Raw genomic sequence first — 14916 nt, 5'->3', positions numbered from 1 at the left:
TATATTTATCTTCCATTTTTCTCAGTACTTATCTTCAGAAAGCATGTTTAGCTAGACTTGGGAGAATCTACAAAAAGTAGAGGAAAGAGATACGTGTCCATCATTCAAATTACCCCAAAAATTTGCATGTACAAATTTAATGTGAAAACAGAAATGTGATAAAATTAAAACACCTTAATACAATTAACTTATTAGACAAAATTATATAATAAAATACATATCCACATTATATATATTATTTATATGGCAAACTCATTATTCCAATTAAGGTCATTTTTACTTCCTCTTATGAAGGATCCACTCCTTCCCACACTCCAGTAGAAAAACATAAGAATGCTACCAGCTGCTGAATGAACATTTTAGAGTGCATACTTTTCCACTTTTGAGCAGGCAGCGAAGTTAATTATAACATCTATTGAAGTTAATGGAATTGTTTCTGATTTTTCATACATAATTCTTGATAATTATTCCCAAAAGCTGAACATCAACCTTATATATGCAAGTGCACTGATTTAGTTGAGAGACACAGTACCTTTTGTCATGCTTTTTGAATTGTAAATAAATGATTATTTTAATTACTTAAGCAATGCATTATTGAAAGGTAGGTAATGAATAGCAACCTATATATTTATTGAAATTATTTTCATAATAATACTCTCCTCAAAACATGAATTATGTAAGGCAATAGAAGTGTTAATTTCCATTAGTTCCTATATTGTTTGAGTTTGTATTTGCTGTTTTTATAAAACATAGCCCACAATTTATCTTCAGTATTTTTATTATATTCCAAAAGTCATATTAACAATTTTATGTAAAATGATAAGCTACACTTTTCTGACAGAAACAAAGTCCAATTTGGCTGATTATGTTAAAATAAGAACTGGCTTTTCAAAATTATGTTATATGTATGTGCATGTAATAACAACTAATATTTAAAAAGGGGCCAATGAATTTTTTAAAAGCCAAGAAAGGTATATGGGAAGGTTTAGAAGAAGGAAATGGAAGAGTAAAATGGTATATTATAATCTCAAAAAATAAGTAACTAAAAATATTCTTAAAATTATACCAGATGGTAGGAATATAAAAAAATTATCTTAGGATTCTCCAATAATCATATGACAAGACTAGATGTATAAGAGACTGGTTGGAGAGTAAGCTCTTATGGAGACTATTGAGACCTGGAGATTTCAGTGCAGCCAGTACACTACAATGTAGGCTCAATGTTTGTATCCAATATATTTAAACATAACATATTAACCAAGCATATATCACTAATAACCCGACTAACCAAAACAATAGTAAAAGAGGATTAATGGACACAATAATAAAACCATAAGGATATCAGTTCCAAGGAGCGATTCTCCTGGTGTAGTCAGCAGGATTTCTTCTGCTGGAACCTGGATTAACCAGAACCCAGAACCTCAGCAGGAGCCCAGAGTCCCGAAGCCTTTCCTCGAGCAGTTCTCTCTAGGAGTGTCTCAAAGTGGAGCGATGAACAGCCAAAACTATCCCAAGTCTCCAAAAAGCTCCACTTCCAGTTTTTGGTTAATTTATATATCTCCTCCCAGAGTCTGTTCACGGGAACTTTTCAGCTGGCAACAATCAAGCTCCCGCGCGAGGTGGTTGGTCTTCTAGTGGATTAACCTCACCTGTTCTCTCACAAGACTGGTCCGATCCCACACTTGGGATCCTAAAAAACAGGTTTATCTCTCCTTCAGCACAACACAATTTTGACACATGTGAAAGTATGGGAGAAACAAACTAAATAAGAAGACTCAGCAATTCAGCTGAGAAAGTTTGGGCTAGAGCACTTTATAGATATGATTTTGGGCCAGCATTACTAATCTCGCCATTGGTTGGGGGCAGCCCAAGGCACGGCAGCCTGAGTATAAACTCAGTGGCAGGTAACTTGGACACTGCACTGCTATCTCCTTGAGGAAATTATTGCAAACTCAGTTATATCTATACTCTATAGTTATAATTTTTGAAAACAGTATTTTACAACATGTATACGTAACATTTTTATGTATTGCCACTTGCAAATACAACATCTTTTCAACATTTCTATTTTTGGTGTCATTGTCCAGATATTTAGGAGGACATATTTTTTGAGAATTCATGGGTATAACTTCTCCGGCAATTCTGTTTAGGCAGACATGTTTTTCAGAATTTGTAGGCAAGCCAGGCGTGGTGGCACACACCTTTAATCCCAGCACTCAGAGAGCAGAGGCAGGCAGATCACTGGGAGTTCAAGGCCAGTCTGCTCTACAAAGCAAGTCCAGGACAGCCAAGGCTACACAGAGAAGCCCTGTGTCAAAAACAAAAACAAAAAACAGAATCCATGCACACAGTTTCTCTGACAATTCTGCGAGACACAATTTCACAATAGACTTCCTGTTCCTCTGGCTCTTGGAATCTTTGCCCATCCTCTTCTGGGATGTGCAATAATTGTGCTGTAGATATATCAGTCAGGGATGGGTATACACAGTCACTTGTCCTCTGCATTTTGATTGGTTGTGGTTTTCTGTAATGGTCTCCGTTTGTTGTCAAAACAAATTTCCTTACTAAAGCATGAGAGTTACTCGTCTTGGCCCAAATGAGATAACAAGGAATGAGTAAAGCGTCACAGGAAGTCCAAATCCCCAGGGTTCCTAGAAGGTTACTAGACAAGAAACCAGAGAACAGGCGCACTGACCCCACACCCCAGCGAAGCTATCCCCTCCTTAAATTGTTCTGGAAGAGACTGAGGAAGTGTGCATCTCTCTGGATCTTTGAAATCACTATCAGCCACAAAACCCCAGAGCATGTGGTGTCCCTTAGATTCCTACAAGATCACAAATATATGACTTTCCACTGGTGGTGCTTGATCAATAAAGGCATCACATTAAACAAAACAAAACAAAACTTGATCTCACTGGACATTGCTCCTGATGTCAATTACCAACAGCACCATGGTTTTTTGTTAATGTAACCAAGATACAACCTTAAGACTGAGACTAGCCCTCTGTGAACCTTTCTAACTCATAAAAATGTTCGTCTACACTTTCCACAGAACTGTCCCATCCCTATGCCACTGTTCACTCAAGAGATTACTCATGCTGGAGGTCAGGGTCACTGCTCTTCAGTGTGCATATATTTGCTTCATCTTCTAAGTAAAATATTTATTGGCAGGCTAACCTCGCCTATAAGTTCTTTTACTGAAGAAACTAAGAACCTGGGTAGACTTCCTCAGACAACCTTCCTGTATTATTCATGGTTCTCTAAAGTAACAGAACTTATAAACATTAATAAACAGATGATACATAGAGATTTATTTTATATATGAATATATAGGAGTTACTCGAGTGACTTACAGGCTGTCGTCCAGCTAATCTAACAATGTCAGGCTTTAAACAAACAGTCTAGGAATCCAGTAGTGGCTCAGTCCATGAGGCTGATTTTCAGATACCCTGGAATCCTGAAGATGTGAACTGTCATGCCAGTGGAATAATGTGCACTTGCTAGCATAAGAGAAAGCATCAAGCAAATAGAGACAGCGTTCTTCTTCCACATACTTTATATAGGCTTCCAGCAAATGGTGTGGCCCAGGTTAGAGGAGGGTTTTCTCTGATCTGAATTAAAGACATGTCTTCCCACATCAAAAATCTGGGTTAGAAGCAGTTCTACTTCAAATTGAGCAAAAGTCCCTTCCAGGTGTGGCCTCCATTCTTTGAGTTTGAGTTAATTTCAGGTGTAGTCAAGTTGACAACCAAGAACAGCCATCACAAGTCCACCCTTCTGGCCTCTTGACATACAATCATATCTCTGTATGTTGTGACTAATTTCAAATTGAAAACAATCACCAGATCATAATAACACCCAAGCACTTCATAACTATCCTGTATACAACCACAAATGCCTTATATATTTAATCAGGTCATAATTATGCCTAATATGATAAAAAAAAAACTATCCCTCATAAAACTACAAACAGATTTTAAATTTAGCGTAGTGGCAATGTCCCTTGAGGGACATTCTTTTTTTCCTATTTACTTTTTATTCATAATCATAAACTTAACTCTGCAATCAAGCTAAACTTGGAGGGAAATGAGGACAATATGGAACCCAAAGAACTTCAGCAAGAGCAGGGATACGGGATACTGAGAACAGATGGAGTGGGGCCTCTCCTGAGCTACAGAAGGAATGGTCTGGTGGGTAAGATGCCCACAAGTCAAAAGAATTAGAGTTGTCCACAATCGGAAACAGTGATCTTCTTGCTGATCTTACCATTCCTGGACCCAACACACTCCACGGTTTCCATGATGCTCATGCCTTCTTTTACCTTCCCAAAGCCCACATCCAGCCATCCAGCTATCCAGCCACTCAGTCTTGGCAGCGCAGATAAAAAAAAAAAAAAAAAAAACTGGGAACCATCTGTGTTTGGTCCAGCATTTACCATGGACAAGATGCCAGGAAATGTATGCTTCAGGATGAAGTTCTCATCCTCAAATTTCTCCCCATAGATGGACCTGCCGCCAGAGCCATTATGGCATGTGAAGTCACCACCCTGGCACATAAATCCTGGAATAATTCTGTGAAAAGAGGAACCCTTATATCCAAAACCTTTCCCTCCAGTGCTCAGAGCACCAAAGTTTTCTGCTGTCTTTGGAACTTTTTCTGCAAACAGCTCGAAGGAGATGCAGCCCAAGGGCTCACCACCAACCGTGATGTCAACAATGATAGATATTGATTTACATTCAGAATTTTAGACACACCGAGATAGGAATGACGTTTTCTTCAAAGCTGCCAAATACAAATAGCCAAAGTACTAAGAATGTAACATTTATATAATTCCTGATTGTTTCATGGTTCTTCTTGCTATAGGTAGGGATTTTTATACATGTATAATAATATAAATGTATATTTAAAATTTTAATAATAAAACCAAACCAAACCAAACCAAAAAAGAGCATGATGGGGTTGAACATGGATGCAGCAAGAGATGGCGGGGGACAATGATGTCTGCAAAGCCGGGATAGTCTTTTATAATATCTCAAACTTAACTGTGATATTCTCTTAATTGATGTTACGTCACATGATAAACAGATTAAGAAAAAGAAAACACAAATATCTGTACAAACACATTAATAACAAATTATGACAGAAACACTCAAGTCACTTATAATCCTCATTTCTGTAACTGGTCACATGGCCTTACCTGGTATTTATAATTACCATCCTCTTCTACCCATTCTGAGTTTTCTCCATCCTTGGCAAGAGCCTCATCAGTTCTTCCCTCTTTTCCTGAATGAGTGACCCATTCCTTCTCTCCTGATGGGTCCATTTTCTTATCATCCTGCCTGGATTAAGTTGTTGTAGTTTCCCATAGACTTTAATCACAGGACATGGTATAACCAAGAGACAACCTAAGGGATCTCCTGCAGTCCAGGCAGAAACTTTCTTACCTCCATTGTGAAGAAGCAATTCAATTTCCCCTTGGAAATCTGAATCGATCACCCTTCCTAACACTGTTATTCCTTCTTTAGTCTGTTGGTTTAAAGGCATTAGAAACTCAAAGTGGCCATGGGGGAGTCTGAGCTTCCAGTTCATGCAATGTTTACTATGGCTCTTGGCAGTAGGGCTCCCCCCTTTGGAAACAAGCCCAGGCCAGCAGAACTTAAGGTCAAAGGAACAAGAAGCAAAACTTTTTCTAGTGGGTCACTAGGGGTGATAGTGAGTGGAATTATTCCCGTTCCACACTAATTCCTGGACTCATGGACCCTAGCTACAGGAGAAACCATACCGTATAATGGACACTGCATTCAAAGCAAATACAGCCTTCAGGAGAACCCTGTCCCAGCTTTCCAGGATGCTGCCACTTAATTAGCACTGTAACTGTGTCTTCAAAAGGCCATTCCATCTTTCTATCTGGCCAGTTGCTTTTGGATAGTGGGGAACATGGTAAGACCAGTGGATTCCACGATCTTGGGTCCACTATCGCACTACTCTGGCTATGAAGTGAGTTCCTCGGTCAGAAGCAATACTGTGTGGAATACCATGACAGTGGATAAGACATTCTGTCAATCCACAGATGGTGGTTTTGGCAGAAGCATTACATGCGAGAAAGACAGATCCATAGCTAGAATAAGTATCTACTCCAGGAAGGACAAAGCATTGTCATTTCCACAGAGGAAGCGATCCAGTGTAGCCAACCGGCCACCATGTCACTGGCTGATTACCATGGGGAGTGATACCATATCAGGGGCTCAGTGTTGATCTCTGGTGTTGGCTTATCTGGCACTCGGCAGCAGCTGTAGCCAGGTGAGCCTTGGTGAGTGGCAGTCCATGTTGCCCAGCCCACAAACAGCCTCTGTCTCTGCCATCATGGCCACTTTCTTCATGGGTCCATTGTGCAATGACAGAAATGGCTCGGGGGGGGGGGGGAGGCTGTCTACGGAATGTGTCATTTTATCTTTTTGATTATTGAACTCCTCCTCTGATGGTCACCCTTTTAATGTGAGTTTACATGGGGCACAAGTATCTTCACATTTTTTGCTCATTTCGACAGCTCTATCCACATATTTCTCCCTGTGTCTTTCTCAATAACTTTCCAATCATGCTTTTTCTAAGTCCCTGACCATCCAGCCAATCAATTGGCTACAGCCCATTGATGACTGAGCAATTACACATCTGACAATTTGCTTTTTCAAACAAATTGTATGGCCATGTGGACTGCCTGAAGTTCTGCCCACCATGAAGATTTCCCTTCATCTGTGCCTTTCAGAGTTGTTCCAGAAAGGTGTTGCAATGCTACCCCTGTCTACATCTGGGTGATGCCTATGTAACATGTAGAACCATCAGTAAACCAGGCCCTAGTCTTTCTTTATCTTTCAACTCATCACAGGACACACCCTAAGAAGCTATAGGTGAATTCTTGGCAGAAGATTGTAACAGCAGTAGAAACCATAGGCATTTGGACAACTTCTTCACATAATTTGCTTATGCCTTTAGGAATTGCTTAGGCCTGATCATGGATTTACTACTTTCATTTGATTACAGACTGCTGCTGTGCGCATCCTGCTTTATGACTTGGTGGGTCAGATAACACCCAGCTCATGATGAGCATCTCAGGTCACATGTTAACTTAGTGGCTAATTATCCACTAAGGTCTATAGTAAGCCCAGATCTGTCTTTCAAAGGGAGAATAGTTGTCTGCATATGGTAGAGCCCTGCTCCAAAATAACAAAGGTCTCTTCAGTGATTCACCTGTACAGACCTTCTGAAAGCCCTGAACAGCATCCTTATCTGCTGTTGACACATCAAATAACATCAGCTCTGCTGGATCACAATGGTCCAAAGGGGTAAAGTATCCTGTACGGCAGCCTGGACCTCTTGAAGCACTTTCTCCTTTCCCAGGCCCCACACAAACCTAGCAGCTTACCAAGTAACTTGGTATATGGGCTGGAGTAAGACACCCAAGTGAGAAATGTGCTATCTCCAGATTCCAAGTGGACCCTCTGAACATTGTGCTTCTTTCCTGTGGTGGGAGGGTGGTGGGAGCAACAACTTATCCTTCCCCTTAGGAGGGACTTCTCTACGTGTCCCAGACCAATGAATAAGAATTTCATGAGGTAGAAGGCCCTTGAATTTTAGTTGGACTAATTTCCCATCTTCTTATTCTCATATGTGTTGCCAATGAATTCAAAGTCATTGCTACCTCCTGCTCACTTGGTCCAATCAGCATAATGCCAGTAATACAGTGAAGCATTATGATATTTTGTGGGAAAGACAGATAATCAATATCCCTTCTAAGTTATGACATAGGACAGGAGAGTTAATATATCCTTGAGGTAGAATTGTAAAGGTATACTGCTGGCCTTGCCAACTGAAAGCAAATTGCTTTGGGTGGTCCCTATGAACAGGTACTGAGGAAAAAAAGCATTTTCTAGATGAGTAGCTGAATACCATGTACCAGGAGTTGTGTTAATTTGCTCAAGTAGGAAGACAAACTCCAGTAGAGCAGATGCAATTGGAGTCATTCCGTGATTGAGTTTTCCATAGTCAGCTGTCGTTCTCCATGATCCATCTGTCTTCTGCACTGGCCAGATAGGAGAGTTTAAGGGAGAGGTGATGGGAACCAGGACCTCTGCATCTTTCAAGTCCATGATGGTGACACTAACTTCTGCAGTTCCTCCAAGGATGCGATACTGGTTTGATTCACTATTTTCCTTGGCAGAGGCAACTCTAAATGCTTCCATTTAGCCTTTCCATCCATACTAACCCTCACTCCACAGGTCAGGGAGCCAATATGAGAATTCTGTCAACTTCTATTTCTGTCCCAATTATTCATTCTGTGACTGGGGAAATAACCGTAGAATAAGTTAGGGGACTGACTGGATCTGTTGTGAGTCAGACCTCAACCAAAACTCCCTAATCACCTGACCTCCATAAGCCCCTACTTTAAATGAAGGGCCACAATATTTCCTGGAATCTTCCAGAGTCAGGGTTAATTCAGAACCAAGATCCAACAGACCCTTATTGTTTCCTTTACCCTAGTGTACAATTAACCTTCTAAAAAGCTGTAGGTCTCTCTAGGGAAGGTCTGAGGAAAGGCTAACAGTAAAACTTTAAGGTATTTTTTCTTTCTTTCTTTCTTTTTTGATGTTGTTTTTTATTGCTTGTTTGTATTGAAAATAGATTCTTCTCTCATTCAAAACATCCCAGCCACAGTTTCCCCTTCCTCCATTCTCCCTAGTCTTCCCCATTCTCCCCAGATCCATTCCCCCTCTGTTTTCTCTTCATAAAAGAAAAAGAAGGCCCCTATGTCACAACATCCAAACATAAAAGAATGAAGAGACGATAATACAAGGCAACCCAGTAGGAGGAAAAGAGTCTCAAGAGTAGGCAAAAGATTCAGAGATACACATGCTCCCACTGTTAGAAGTCTCACAAAAAAACCAAGCTAACAGCCATAACATATACGAAGAGGACCTGGTAAAGACCTATGCAGACCCTGCGCTTGCTAGAGGAAGCATCTCTGATGATGGCTAGAAAAGGTACCAATCTGTACGTATGGCACAATATCACTAGAAGTCATCATTTCATTGATTTTTTTTTTCTAGTCATGGTTGCTCCTGCCCTAGGTTGCTGGGTCCTGGCCATCCAGTTTGTCTAGAGCACAGGCTCCCTTTTATGGAATGGGCCTCAAGCTAAGGCAAACATTAGTTAGCTAATCCCGAAGTTTGGCATCACCATTGCCCAAACACATCTTGCTGGCAGGATGGATGGGGGGGGGGGTCTTCTGCATCTCTGTTGGTACCTTCTAGCACCAAAGAGACTAGGACATGGCGTTGAAGTCTCCAAGCCTGCACCAGCTTGAGCCAGTGCCCAATGAGCTGTACGGTAGCTGTCCGTGGCAATGGGACCCTGCTGTAAGTTTTCAAAGGCCAACCTCTGTCCTAGCAACAGCCTGGGTTACATTTGGTTGAGTTGTTGACTGATGATGTCCCATGGAGAACCCTAAACTTTTATGAATTTTATTAAGGTCTTTCCTCAGGAGAACCTGGCTGTCCTTTCATTCAAAGATTTCTGGGTCTGCAAACTGGCTCAAGTCTGAAAGTTGATTCATCGGACAAGACTCTTTGCCACAGTCCAGAGTAGCCCTTCTTTCGTTTGTTTGGGAATTTTTCCATGTATACAGATCAAAGAAAAATTCAGTAGGCTTCTGATCTATTTTATTTATGCCTGGAAACACCATGATTGATTAACTAGTCCCAAAAGTCCATTTAATTTAAGCCACCATGAAATTCACTTTGCCTGTACTGACCATTATGAGTTAGGTCATTATGGGCATTGCTTTGTCTGTTCCCATCACAATAATTATGATCACCTTGCCTTTGGTAGTGTGGTGATGACACCTGGCCTACTACCTCAGGGCCCAGTTAAGCCCAATGCACTTAATTCATCCAGCTGAGTGGCATCTACACCCCTCAAGTCTGGCACAAGGAAAAGGGCGACAACAAAGCTCTTCAAATGTGCTGGTGTTCCTCTTGCCACTTTGTGTCTTATAGGATTAGTGAAGGGCATTTCTTCTGGGTCTTCCCATTGTAGAGAATGTGGCTTTTTAAAGAGTACACACTATAGCATTCCAATTTCCCTGAGCCTTAAAATCCCTTCAGCAACACTAAGCCAACGGATGTCAGTATCTCCACCTCCTTTTCAGTAGGCCATTTTTTGAAAAATGCTTCAAAGATGTTTTTTAAACCTTTTTTTTAAGTGTACAAGCTTCTATATTAGAGCTAGAATCTCCACTCAGAAGGCCCATAGTAATAAACTCAGCCTGATCCAGTTTTTTGTTCCTTCTACAATTATTCAACATCCTTAAAATCTGTTCCCACACATAGTCCCCAGACTTCTGCCTGAATGAATTAGCAAACTCATTAAGCTCTTTAGTAGCGTAGTGTACCTCCTCATGGACTACCCATCTATCTCCTGTCTACAAGCCTGCTTTGCCTTAAGTCTGGTTACAGGTCTAGAGGCAACTATTGGTGATTCCTGAGGGAAATCAGTATTATCTTGCCTTCATTTCCTTCAGAGGGAGTCACTGCTGGTTTAGCAGAAAGTGAAAGATTAATTTCCTCAGAAAAAAAAAGGGTGAAAGGGGCAATATTTCAAGGGACAGTAAAAAGATAAACTTCCAGTGAGATAAACCCTTGAGAATCTGGGGGCTCAAAGTTCTCAGCTCCAATAGGCTCTTCCCACACTTCCCCATCCCAAGTTATAGGAATCCATTTTTTCCAATTAGTCTCCTTATTTTAACCACCAACACCCCCTGAGACTGGAATTTAAAATTCCACTGTAATTCAGCCCATATAACGAGGGTTCCAGTTTGGCTTTCCACAGCTCGGCTCTGTGGAGGCTAGGAGGAAGATTCTCCTTCAGGGCACACATAGAAAACTTCAAACTGTTTATGTGTGTCTGGAGTTGGTCAATACTGTCACTGTGTTCACTGGTGTTCTTTGCTGTGTTCCAAGATGCTAAAAGTTGGTTAATGTTATCACGTGGCTTGTTCTTATCTTTTGTCAATATATTCAGAGATGCCAAGAGCCATCAACCAGCATCCTTATTTTCCTTATAGCTCAGAAACTGTCAAAATTTTTATATACAGAGCCCCCCAAAAAATCTGTTGCTTCCCACAATTGGTAAATAATCAATCAGGATAATCAAATGCATTTCTCCCCTTAAGTTTGTAATATACTTCATACCGTGGACTTTCAGGACTCTCTGAGCTCTCAGGAAAGGCTTCAATAACTGAGGAAGCTTTGGTAACTCTAGGTGTTAGTAAATTGGAAAGCTTATTCCAGATACTTAAAAGATTCCTTCTTATACTTCTATTATTCTAGGACCATTTTGGTATCAAAATCTGTATATTGGGGTTCTTTAAAATAAGAGAACTTACAAAATATGTATGTATAATATATTACATAAAAATTTACATATATATTATAGTTTTCATAACAGTAACTTATTTCAATATATGTTACTGTTTCAGAAGGTGTCTCATATATGTGTATTAATATATAGAGAGAGAAAATTTTGTTTTATTTATTTTATATATTTATATATGGGAGTTATTAGAATGACTTCAGGCTGTGATCTAGCTAATCCAACAATGGATGGCTAGGAACAGAAAGCCCAAGAATACAGTAGTTGTTCAGTCTTTGGATGAGATCCCTTGCTAGGGTAGACATGCTGCTGGATTAAAATTTCTCTACAGGCCATGAGGCTGGGTGCCTGGGATCCTGGAAAAGTGGGCTCTAACCAAGGAAGTAATGGATTTGCTAGCATAGGATAGAGCAAGCAAGCAAAAGGAGACCGCTTTCTTCTTCCATGTCCCTCATACAGGCTTCTAGAAAATGGTGTGGCTCAAATTAGGGATGGGTTTTCCCAGATCAAAGATCTGAATTAAAGGCATGTCCTCCTACTTCAAAGATCTGGATTAGAAGTGGTTCTTTTTACTTCAAATTAAGCAAAAGTCCCTCTCATGAATACAGATGGCCAAGTCACTATGAATGTAACATGTATAGAACTCATTATTCTCATGATTGTCACATGGTTCTCCCTGCTGTATGTAGTTTGTCTTATACATGTGTAATAAAATAAAATAAAATAAAGAAAAGTAAAAAAAAAAAAAATCCCTCTCAGGTGTGCCTCCATTTGGGGGGGGGGGTTGGAGTTAATTTCAGAAGTAGTCAAGTTGACAACAAAGAGTATCTATCACACTTCCCTAAAACAAAGCTGGGAAGGGAAATGCTGTTAACTCTTACAAATAATAGTATTGCTGGTTCAATGACCCACTTCCCTAACCCACTGAGACAGTGGCCCTGTGCTTACTGTTCCAATTTCTACTTCATGCTCATGTATTTCAAACCCTTCCAACATTTACCCACCAACAGCTAGTCCCACATCTTAATTTCTCACAGTAGATTTCCCACTCTTGGTACCAAACTGTTAGTCAAGATTTTTTTCAGAGAAAGAAAACCAAGACATATCTCCCTATATTATTATAAGTGTATGTTAGAGGACAGAGAAAATGGGGAGGGGAATACCAAACAAAAGTAGGAGTTAAAACAAGTATTTCCAAATAACCAGTCTCCATGGTTTCACACTCACATGGGGAGATAAAAACATTAAAACCAAACGTGCTGACCAATGGCCCTTTTCAGGGTTGGTAAGATGAGGTTGCATTTATTTTCCTGAGGAATGTTAGAAACTGAAAATCCAGACCACCTCAGAGGGTTGGTAACTTTATTTCTGGCTATAACTGCCTTTCAGTGTAATAATTGATCTTCCCAATGGGTCTGAACTTTGCTGAAGCATGCTTAGTCTCTCCCACAGTGCAGTTTAAGAACAAGTCAGAGAGCAAGGGAGACTAGGGAGCGAGGAGAGAAAGGACAGTGGTCCTGGAACATATTGATACAATTTTAAAACATTCCTCACCTAGATTTACAGTTGATTAAACTTCTAAAATAAATCTACTCTGAGTTAACATTTTTATTTGAGTAATTTTAAAATCTAATAAATTCAGTCAATGATACTTTTATAAATTATTTCAGAGGAAGTCATTTTATGCCAAAAATTAAATTATGCATTAAACATGTAATTGCATATGAATAAAAATCTGCCTCAGATTTTTCTTCCCAGAAATACACATTTAATTCTTAGTGAATCTGAGGGCCATAATGTGCACAGAGTGAGCCTGAGGGTTCAACTCAAGCAGTTAAAGATTTGCAGTCAATCATTCTTCTATTTTTGAGTTACTGTGCCATTCACCCTGACGCCTCACATGTTTATGTCATTACACGTTGTGCTTTCATCCCAGTTGCTTCCGCCATCACATTTGTCCCCCTCTTGCTGGCCTGCTTCCTCCTACTGGAGTCATCATGTCTGCCCTACTCACACACACGCAACCCCCACCTCTCTTTCTTTTGATCTCCTCCTCCCCTGTCATAGATTCACCCACACACACATACACACACACACCATACACATCATGCATACACACCCATACACATACACACACAAGCATACACACAGTCATATATATACACACACATTTTCACACTCACACACATACATACACTCACATAAAGAAATTCACACATACATATACACGCATCCACTTACAGAAAGACATGAATATACACACTCACACACACTGACATAATACACACACATTCATACACACACTAAAACATACACTTGCACACTCAAATACACAAACATATACCCACACTTACACACACTCAGACACACATTCTCAAACACAAATGTACACACTCACACATACATATGCACATTCACACTCACACAAAGACACACACATACATACATTCACATAATACACATACAATTACATGCACACTCATACACACTCACACACACACACATCTAAAGTCTGCCTTATTTCCCTAAACATAATGATATCTACATTGCATCCTTTTCCCTCCAGCTACCATGATTTCACATTTATTCATGGTATATACACTGCATTAATACATTCAAACCCAGAGTTTTAGGATGTGTCAGATACTTAAGGCTGCTTTCTCCTCCATCCTCAGGCGCCTTCTGGAGAAAGCATGCCCAGCCTGATACTTTAGCTTATCTAATGAATTTTTTTCCTAAGTATCACTCAAGACTAAAATACAAAGGATGGCTAGAAAGGCAAATCAGAGAGGCTGTGGAGGTAGCTGAGAGGGTAAGAGTGCTGACTCTGCGATAATGAGCACCTGCGTTCCAGTCCCCAGTGCCCACAGGAAAAAACAGTGCCCGTAGCTGAGGGTGGCTATCATGCAGCATTACAGAATGAGGCAGTCAGGTCTCTGAAGCTGCCTGAACAGCCTGATCCAACCAACCAGCATCAGATTCAGTGAGGATCTGTCTCAGGGCAACACTCCAGGCAGTGGCTGAGGTCCTGTGCCAGCCTCCGTACGCAGGCACAGGCGCCCACGTGCCCTCATACTCACATACGGGTACTGTCAACATGAATTCACACATGCATCCCACACACAACAGGCTGACCAGGAGGAAGTGAGTCCAATGATATGACTTAAAAGATGAAAACTAATTCAGACATTAGATTTATTGAAGAGGTTGTTAATATTTCTAGAAATTTCTCCATTAAAGATAATTGCAAAAACGTACTGTTAGTATTATATGAATAAGGTTTTCTTTAGCAAGAAGTAATTCTATATTCTTTATTCTAAGTCTAACTAGCAAGGCTTTTCCAACTTAGGAATCTATTCCTAGTTATTTGCTGCGCATAATAGAAAGTAAACAATTTCATACAAATAATAAGACAGCTCTGATGGGTGGATCCTGTTCAACTAAAAAATGGCCACATAGCCAGGTGAGGTGCAACACGCCTGTAATCCCAGC

The 14916-nt window shown here is 40.2% G+C and overlaps 2 pseudogenes; both read right to left on the bottom strand.

Moving 5' to 3' along the window:
* Nucleotides 1-4219: 4219 nt before the first annotated feature.
* On the bottom strand, nt 4220-5323 carry LOC127194894 (peptidyl-prolyl cis-trans isomerase A-like; annotated as a pseudogene).
* A 262-nt stretch (nt 5324-5585) lies between these two features.
* LOC127194892 (uncharacterized) lies at nt 5586-12420 on the bottom strand (annotated as a pseudogene).
* Nucleotides 12421-14916: the final 2496 nt, after the last annotated feature.

Source organism: Acomys russatus, chromosome 10 (genome assembly GCF_903995435.1).
Source record: "Acomys russatus chromosome 10, mAcoRus1.1, whole genome shotgun sequence".
NCBI classification, from domain to species: domain Eukaryota; kingdom Metazoa; phylum Chordata; class Mammalia; order Rodentia; family Muridae; genus Acomys; species Acomys russatus.
The sequence above is the reverse complement of the archived record's forward strand: the minus strand, read 5'-3'. Positions and strand labels throughout refer to the sequence as shown.